At 36.4% G+C, this 9257-nt stretch overlaps 1 pseudogene; it reads left to right on the top strand.

Annotated features, from left to right (window-relative positions):
• The first annotated feature begins 206 nt into the window (after window positions 1-206).
• Window positions 207-1598, top strand: LOC149228048 (isoamylase 2, chloroplastic pseudogene; annotated as a pseudogene).
• Window positions 1599-9257: the final 7659 nt, after the last annotated feature.

The raw sequence follows: 9257 nt of genomic DNA, 5'->3' as shown, positions 1-9257 counted from the left end.
TTTGAAGAAGAAATAATTAATATATTGTTCTAGATTATGTAATTTATTCTCCAGCTCTAGATTATGTAATTTGTTCTTCAGCTATCCAAAAGGCAGCAGTGACTTCAAGCTTATATCCCTGCACAAACAAAAGAAAGCAAAGAATACATCAGACTCTAATGTTGATGAATGTGGTCAAGTTTTATCTTCATATGGTTTCAACTATCATGGCACAGAGGTTCTCTACAGTGGAACTCATGGATTGCTATGGACCATTGGGAGATGGCATCTCAGCGAGCAGTTCCCTTAGGCAAATGGTTAAAGCATGTCATAAAATTGGCATCGAGGTAATACTGGAGGTCGTTTACACACAGACTACTGAAAAGGGTGATGCAGAACCTGAAACATTGTCATTCCGTGGAATTGATAACTCATCATATTACGTACTCGGTGAAAACAATGAGGTTGTTGTTGCTGAAACTGACAATCTATTCAACTGCAACCACCCAGTAGCACAAAATATGATCTTAGACAGTTTGGGCCATTGGGTAAATGAGTACCATATTGATGGTTTTTGCTTTTGCAATTCTTCATCTCTAATGAGAGGGCCACATGAGGAAATCTTAAGTCGACCCCCATTGATAGAGGCCATTGCCTTTGATCCTGTTCTTTCTAGGGTTAAAATTATTGCAGATCCATTCTTGCCAATTATGGCATCGTGCAAGGAAATCCAATTTCCACATTGGAAGAAGTGGGCAGAGCTAAATATCAGGTTCCATGATGATATTAGAAGATTTCTAAGAGGCGACAAAGGTCAATTAAGCAACTTTTCAACCAGGCTTTGTGGCAGTGGAGATCTTTTTACTGATGGCCGAGGTCCTAGTTTTTCCTTCAACTTTATTACCCATAACGTTGGATTATCTCTGGTCGACCTAGTAAGCTTCAGTTCTGCAACATATTCAACAGAATTAAGTTGGGACTGTGGTGAAGAAGGTGACACGAACAATCATCTGGCTCTGGAAACACAATTGAAACAGATTCGAAATTTCCTTTTCGTTCTATTCATATCACTTGGAGTGCCTGTGCTAAACATGGGAGATGAATATGGACAGACAAAGGAAGGATCAATGCATTTAAATGACAGGAAACCCTTTAATTGGGATGCTGTGAAAACTGAATTTGCTGTTCACACTATTCAGTTTATTGGATTTCTTAGTTCCTTCCGCACCCGTCGAAAAGATTTGCTTCAACGTAAAACTTTTGCGAAGATTGAAAATCTGAACTGGCATGGACCTAATCCAGATCAACTCTAGGTGATTTGTACATTGCTTTCAACTCTCAGCAAGCGTCAGTCAGTGCTACCCTGCCTCAACTTCCTGATGGAATGTTATGGCACCGTTTGGTTGATACAAGTCTTCCATTTCCAGAAACTTTCTCAATGGAAGGGACAGCTACTGATATGTTGGGAATAAGCTTTTTCACTTACCAAATGCAGCCCCATAGCTGTGTTCTGTTTGAAGCTCGTTCAACTAAAGAATGAAATTGATCTGTGGATTCTGTTGTCAAAGGATGAAGACAATCAATAGACAGTTTGGTTTTTGTACGGAACTGTAAATAATATGGATTACATGTCTTGCGCAGCCTTCTATGTCTTTGTCATGGAATATTGCTTGAGTCTCAGGATAAATTTCATTCGGGCAGCATTACCTCTACTCTAGCAGACAGGTTGAGTGGTTTGTCATCACAATTGCCTAAAAACAAAAACAAAACTAAGACATCATTGTGGGATTTTTCTAAATCTGTTGAAGTTTGTTGCAAGTTGCAGTTTTGCGATCCATGGGGACCGCTATGCATTTATGGAATATATGGTTGCAGGCGAAGTTAGCATAGGTTTCAAAACAGTCTCTAGTGGTGGGTTCTGGAAATTCTTGGTTAATTGCGTTTCATTATTTGAGGCCTAGAAAAGGATTTTTGTTCGATGTTTTTGTTATCCTCCCTTTGCCTCAGATGGTTCATCTATTGCATATCTTAACCGTGTTCCTAAAAATGAATATTATCCAGGCCACTATTTTATTTCGACAGCATCTTTCGATGACATTGATGCAAGCATGTATGATGGGTTGATGGTTCCTGGAGGAAGGGCATCCGAGTACCTAGCTCTAAATGAATCTGTTCTTAAATTGGTCAAGCGGTCTTCTGATTCAAACAAGCCCATTGCTTCTATCTGTCGTGGGCAATTGATTCTTGCTGGTGCAGGTATATTGAAAGAGAAAACATGTACTGCGTATCCAACTGTAAAGCTTGATACATTGCTTTCTGGCGGTGAATGGTCAGAGCCGGAACCTATAAATACGCCATTTTACTTAAGTTGGGAGGGGAGATTCCTCCAAATATTCTTTGATAACATATATCAGATATCCACTTTGTGTGTATGGCATGAACTGCAGAAATTCTCATGCTAAAGCTGGAAATCATTAGAAGCTTCTGAAGACTACAAGCTTTTCTAGTATACCCAATTGCCTCATTTTAAGGAGTTATCTTCTTCTCCCGGGATGTCGACTGCATGCAAATCTTTGCATTTTTAAAACGGGAACGTGCCTTCAACAGAAACACTTGTCATGACATTTTGAGGGAGAATAAAAGTCAAAAGCCAAATAATTATCCCAGCACAAAAATCGAATTACTTAGTCTATTTTGGGTCCTCACACTGAAGCGGTTAGGCAAGCAAAGGCGATTATGCGGATGAATAGTGGCAATTATGAATGGCTGGATATGTATGCGCTGATCTTCAGGAACCGATTTCCTATTTCAAGACCTCAGTTAGTGATTTAAAGGTAGCTGCGCTGCAGCTGTTATTCCATGTGTCGGCCATCGTAGGATTTTTAGAGAGATGTTGTTTTATTTTAGAATAGATGAACACTCCTTTCTAATTTTTTGTAATTGCAGTTCAAACAGCGCCCTGATGGTGGGGTCGATCTGTTGTTTTTGTTTTAGGATAGTTTATAAAAATAATCATTTGTAATTAAAAAGAGGGAGTTAGTCAGGGGAGAGTTTCTGAGTGCTGAGAGCTGGAGGAGAAACTGAGCTTCATTGTACAGTCAATGACAGAGATTCTTAATGAAATTTCATAGCTCTAACATCTGAGATCCCTGTGGTATGTTAATTTAGCATAGGTGTTTCTTGTGTTTCATATGTAATCTGTTAAGTTCCATTTCACTACATGATCATATCTAAATGAACAAATGAAGTGTTAAAGTGAGAATTCATGCCTACCATGCTCCACTTTTAAGTTTTTTCAATTCAATGTTTTCTTCTGTTTAAGGAGGATTCAAAGTATTATTTGCCCTCCTTAGCTCCTCACCAGTCTTGCCATCCCATTTAAAAATCTAGATTTGATTCTAAATTCCTTGCCTACCTTGCCTCAGTCGTCAACCTGTGTTGTTCATTATATTTCTCTGTTTGAAGCTATGATTTTGCCCATGCAGCCCAGAAAAACCCCGTTATTTAATTTAAAAACCCCAAATCAACCCTCCTCATCAGTTTACTAGCCTAATATCAGTGTTCCTAATTGGGTCAGCTCATCCTATTGAAAGATTTTACGGAGATAGACCGAAGAGAGCCTTCTCATACCCCGTAGGGCTAGCTACGACGTGAAATGGTTTGATGTTGCCTTGAAGGTTTACCTTCTTCAGCCTAGGGTGAAATCTCAAGCGCTAACAGGCCATACTCTGATGAAATTACATATTAGTGTGTGGTGTTTCATGTATCTTCTGTATCTCTCTAGTTTGTTCATCGGAATGATGAATCTCGATTTCTTCATCGCACATGGTAGAAATTTTCCTCTATTGCATGCCATCCATCACACCCTAAGGACATTTCTTCAAATTTTGTTGGTATCTCCTGCTTGTTTCAGATTACTTGTATTCTAGTGGGAATCCCTTACTGCCATGTCTCGGTAGGAGGGGATATCTACCCCCCTTCCTCCTCTATCATTCCTATCTGGTTCCCGACCTCTTGGTTTTCGGCTTTGCAGATTTCATCAGGTTTTTTGGGATCACAGTTTAGTTTAGCTCATGGCTACCTCTCCATTAGGGTTGCAGAGCTCTACTATTTTTTAAGGAAAATGAAAATTTTGAAATCACTTCTCTTCTCTGTTTTTCATTCCCAAAACAATTGGAAATTTAGGCTCTCATGCAACTTGTAAAGATTTTTTTTTTTTACATTAGCTTAAAAATCAAAATCCAAAATTCATCATTTAAGAAAAAAAGAAAAAAAGAAATAAAATTAGATCTTGCTTTAAATTGCTCCATATCTATTCCATTTTCAGGAGTTACGGAAATGACTCATTTCTACAGCCGAACTTGATTTAATTCCAGTGCATCCATCACGATCCTAGATCTTTCCCAAAGTGAACTCCTCACTTTAAGGATCTCTTCTTCCCATGGATTTAGAATAAAAAACACTAGATCTCTTGTTAAAGAATTGATGAACAAGAGACATGCTTGCAAAGAATATCCACTCTACCATAATGAAGAATTGGAATATTAATAATGAAAATATTAGATAAGGGGTTCTTCCTAGTTTTGAATAACAAATGGATCTAATGGACGTGTTGCAACTGAATCCAATTAATCATCAAAATAATGTAGACATGATCCATTCACAACATGTTTAGTGTTGGCAAGCAATGAAAATTTACTTTTTCATGTCTCTGGTTGCTACAGTTGTGTCATTCACTTCCTAGAGATTCATTAACATATTCAATACAATTCCTTTCAACCTTTGGCGTCGATTTATTTAAGGACCAATCTACTATGCCAAATCATTTAGAAGATATTGTGGTCGATAATACTTGAGCAGGCTATTACTTGAGTCAATATTGACAACATCATGACAATCAGATTTGTTGCTAGGAATGGTACCTTCACTGGAATAGGCCATTCGTGTAAGCAAATAGCCTCCGTGTTCCACTAAGAATTCTCCCTTTTTTTAAGATCTTCATTCAACTTATCAACCCATTTTCCTAACATTGTAACCTATCTCTCATCCATCTCTGTAAAAAACTATAAAAATCATGCTTCACTCGCATCTGCTGAAGCTTGAACTTTGGACAGTTTCAACCTAACATCTTCCAACTCCTCAACGTGTTTCTTCCCAGTGGAGGTAGCTGAGATTTGTGCTTCAGAGTAGCTTGAGATTGGCAGGAGGATGAACATGCAACATTTTCCAAAAGCTTAAAAACGTCATTTTTAAAACATGATTTCTGGCTAAATGAGAATGAATTTCAAAAAAATAAAACATGGGTTTTTCTTAGAACAAGGTCAGTTATAACACACAAGAATTATTTTAGCAAATTCGTAACTGGTTCAGGGATATTTGGGGCTCTCTAGAGCCTTATTTGGAAAATTGCATGACAAAAACCGGTTTTTGATTAATGCACAGAGGCAGTTGCAGCAGTGATATGATCTCCTTGATCTATAGGAGGTAGATCCATCATAGAGATGCTAAGAAATACCATATCAATTATCAACTAAGTGATCTGGATAGAATCATTCGAGCTGTCGCTCCTATGCAATTTTGAAAGATGCTGAGAAAGAAGTATCCTCAGTTTTGCCCAACAACATAATGTTACAAACAAAACACTGCATATTATGGCGAGTTCCAATATACCGGGCCTGGAGCAATGCAACACAATCAGAAGAAGAGGCATCCATGGAGGCAAAAGAAGAAAACAATATTTATATGGAATGAAGGACTCTCACTGCTTTTGAACTCTGCGTTCTTTCTAGCCCCCTCTGTAACATTCAATTAAAAAATCTAGTATTTGGCTTGTGTTGAGGACATCTTCTGTGGTTGTGATTATATATAAAAATTTGCCATGGAGTCTTTGATATTAGCAGTTCCAGGTTCTACTCATCTAGTTTCTCATTTTGTCATTCAAGTTGTGATACTTACGGTAGTATTGTTGAATGGCTGCACCTATGGAGTTGCAACAAACGATTTTGATGGCGCTCCTAGCCCAAGTCGGAGCTTAGATACAGGAGGCGTTTCTTCTATTTCTCTGCCATTCATCTCCACAGTGGGAGGGTCATTTTTCGTCTACACATTTACGTTCATTTTCTTTGGTTGACACCAGAAAAATGGAATGGAGATACAACATCGACAAGATGATAAAAAAAGGAACGAAGTAGCATATGAATATATGTATATGTTAAATGTTTACTCTATCACATCCAGATCCTGTAGACTCTCATTAAATAAATATGGAATATAATAACTCTAGGCTGCCCTATTTGTGTAATAAAATATAATTTTCGAGTGTATAAAAAATAATAATTATAATAATAAATTGCTAATTTTTCTAGAAGAGGTATTGATAAATTTGAATATTGGACTGGCTATTTGTTCGTAACAAAAATAAATTCATAGATGTGTGTACTTAATTGTATTTTCAGGATTTTAGCTACAAAAACTGCACAATTCTGCAGCTGAACCACAATTCTGTAGCTGAACCACAATTCTACAACTGGAAAATAATTCTGCAACTATGTATTTAACTCAATGATCTACTTGTCAACAATGCATTCTAATTAGAAAATCATGATCAAAATTTATTGGTTTTGTCTAATGATTATGTTTTCAAGCATCATGTAGGAAAGAGAAAGAAATATGTAGGTGCTTTATCTGCATGATCGATTAATGAAATTTTTATCGAAGATTGTTTTGCAAGAAACATCAAGCATTCAAAAATAATATTTCTTTATCTTTATAAAATACTATGGTTCAAACATAAATTGAGGAAATTGTGCATATCATCATTTTAGAAATTGGATTTATTATCGCAATTATGAAATTAGTCTAACCATTTGAAATGAAGACACATCATGATCCTGTTAATTAAGAAAATTTTTCATATGTACCTAGAGAAATTGATCACGTCTCTTTGAACAAACTTACGTTTGTGGCAATGTTAGTGCCATGTTTGTTTTCAGGTTCCAGGACAATCGAAGAATTGAAGGAGGCCAATTTATGCATGATTGGTTTTCTACGACCAATTGCAAGAGACATAAACCAATTGAATCCATTTCTATCATCCATAAATGCCATCATTTTTCCTCTCCAAACTCACAAGATATCCAAGCATTTTCACTAAGCATTGTCATCACCATTTACCTTGCAAGTGTCGCACAATTTCCATTTACAGTTTCCATAATTTCCATTCATACATACATTCAGCTCACCTACGTGCTGATTTTTCCTTTTGCTTTTTGTTCGCTTGTTTACCCTCTTGTCATTTTACTTTCCACTAAATAAACCTGGACCCAGTACAAAATTTTTTAGTCATAGTCCTTCCAAAATCATCATTTCATACTCACGTTAGATGATGGAGGATTCCTTAAGGCCTCCCTTCTAACAAGTCTTGGCCTATCAACATCAACACATTATCTAGGTTCAGGGCTAGATTCCTTATTAGTACCTTGAGGCTTGTATGCATCAATGACAAGTTCTCTCACTAACAATCACGGGAATACATAAATTTCCCTTAATCATTCGATCTTGCATGTGGCTCGACATCAGCTCATCTATTTGCACTTTGCAAGATGTACTTAGGTACCTTGGCACTTGTTGACATTAATGGCGAGTTTTCATCACATTGGTTAATGACGTTCATCAGTGGCCAGTAATCCAATGACTTCTCTTCATGCTTGACAACAACACATTTATTTGCATGACTAGAATTGTACCATCGAGTTTTGTAGCAGGTGAAGGCTATATCATTTCGGCATTTTTCAGCAGATACAATAGATTTAGTAGCAGAAATAAATACTCCACTTTCACCACCTCATCCACTATTTATGCAACCAAGAAATAGATGAAATTCTACATTCTATTCCACGATCCAACAACAACTATAACTTCTCTACATATGCACAGTTTGTCCACTTCCTAGGTAAGTAAAGCTATGTTATTTTCTATCTTTTAATCATAGAATTTCTTGAATACTGTCGAAGTTATAATTTTTGGAAAATACTTCATATGTTTCCTTTCTCATTTGAAAAATTGTAAACACCTTTAGTTCGGGGGGATGAAAATTCGTTTAGTATCACATCCATATCACTTCATTTCATCCTAACATACTTATCCTAATCAATTATGATTGCATTATGGTTCAAAAGTTATGTGATTTGTAAATAATGTCTAAATGATGAGCATATTATATGGCTGATTTAAAGATGCATTCTTAAACATGTTCAATGAATCTTGTTGCAACAAAAAGAAACAAGGTATTGAAACACAAGAACCAATAGCAATTAAGGTTTGGTTGTCACACAAGAACCAACTAAACATGTTGCAATTCAATGTATGACAAGGAATACTTTGCAAAACGAAATAAAATTGTCAAATACTATCAAATGCAAAGTTTAAGGACATATGATATAAGCCAAGCTCATTCAAAAACAAATCATGATTAAAGAAAATGCAGTAGATTGCATGAGGACACGTAATAATGTCAGTTGGGGGGAATGTAAAGTCTCCAAAATGTATTCAAAATATCATCTGCTTTCACCTTTATCAACACCACTTCACTCACATGTCGCAACTCCATGACCATATAACCTTTCACTAGCCTCCATTTTCATAATTATATGGGTTACCTTTGTTTTTTCCAAAAGTTAATGATTTCTAGTATTATAAGTGAACTAAATGGTTGAAACTTAGAAAAATGACATATACTTGCTAATACTTAAAAATGGCTTGAGTTTCATGACATGTGTAGGTCATTCAAAAGCTTCCAATGCACCCTTATGTGGCCTCCAATGCTCAAATTCGAATTATCTTCGAGATATGGAAGAAGATTTGGATAAAGGTCAAAGAGGATATGTGTCTCATCATTACCTGTTTGAGTTGTAACCCTATGAGATTTTCTATCGATCTAGGGAGAGAATAATGGACCTCCATTAACGAGGTAGCTTCTTATGTTTTTGTATAAATAGGAGAGCCTTCTCCTTTAAAAGGCATGTGTAAAGTTGGGGAAATGCTCATGTTTTGAATATAGAATTTGGATGTAGAACCATGCTCATGAGTGATGTTCACCTTGATTTGGTTATGCTTGCATTTGGAGCCTCTCAACTTGCCATCTCTCATTCTTTTCGATTGGCCACCTATAATGTGTGAGATTTATTGTTTTTCATAGATTAAGATTTATTACTTTCATAGATTAAGATTTATTTCTTTCATATCTTTTCCTGTGTGAGAGGTTAAGAGTGATTGTATTT

Source organism: Pinus tabuliformis, chromosome J, assembly GCF_031772625.1.
Source record: "Pinus tabuliformis cultivar Carrire ecotype Pingquan chromosome J, CPIR1, whole genome shotgun sequence".
Classification (NCBI taxonomy): Eukaryota; Viridiplantae; Streptophyta; class Pinopsida; order Pinales; family Pinaceae; genus Pinus; species Pinus tabuliformis.
The sequence above is the reverse complement of the archived record's forward strand: the minus strand, read 5'-3'. Positions and strand labels throughout refer to the sequence as shown.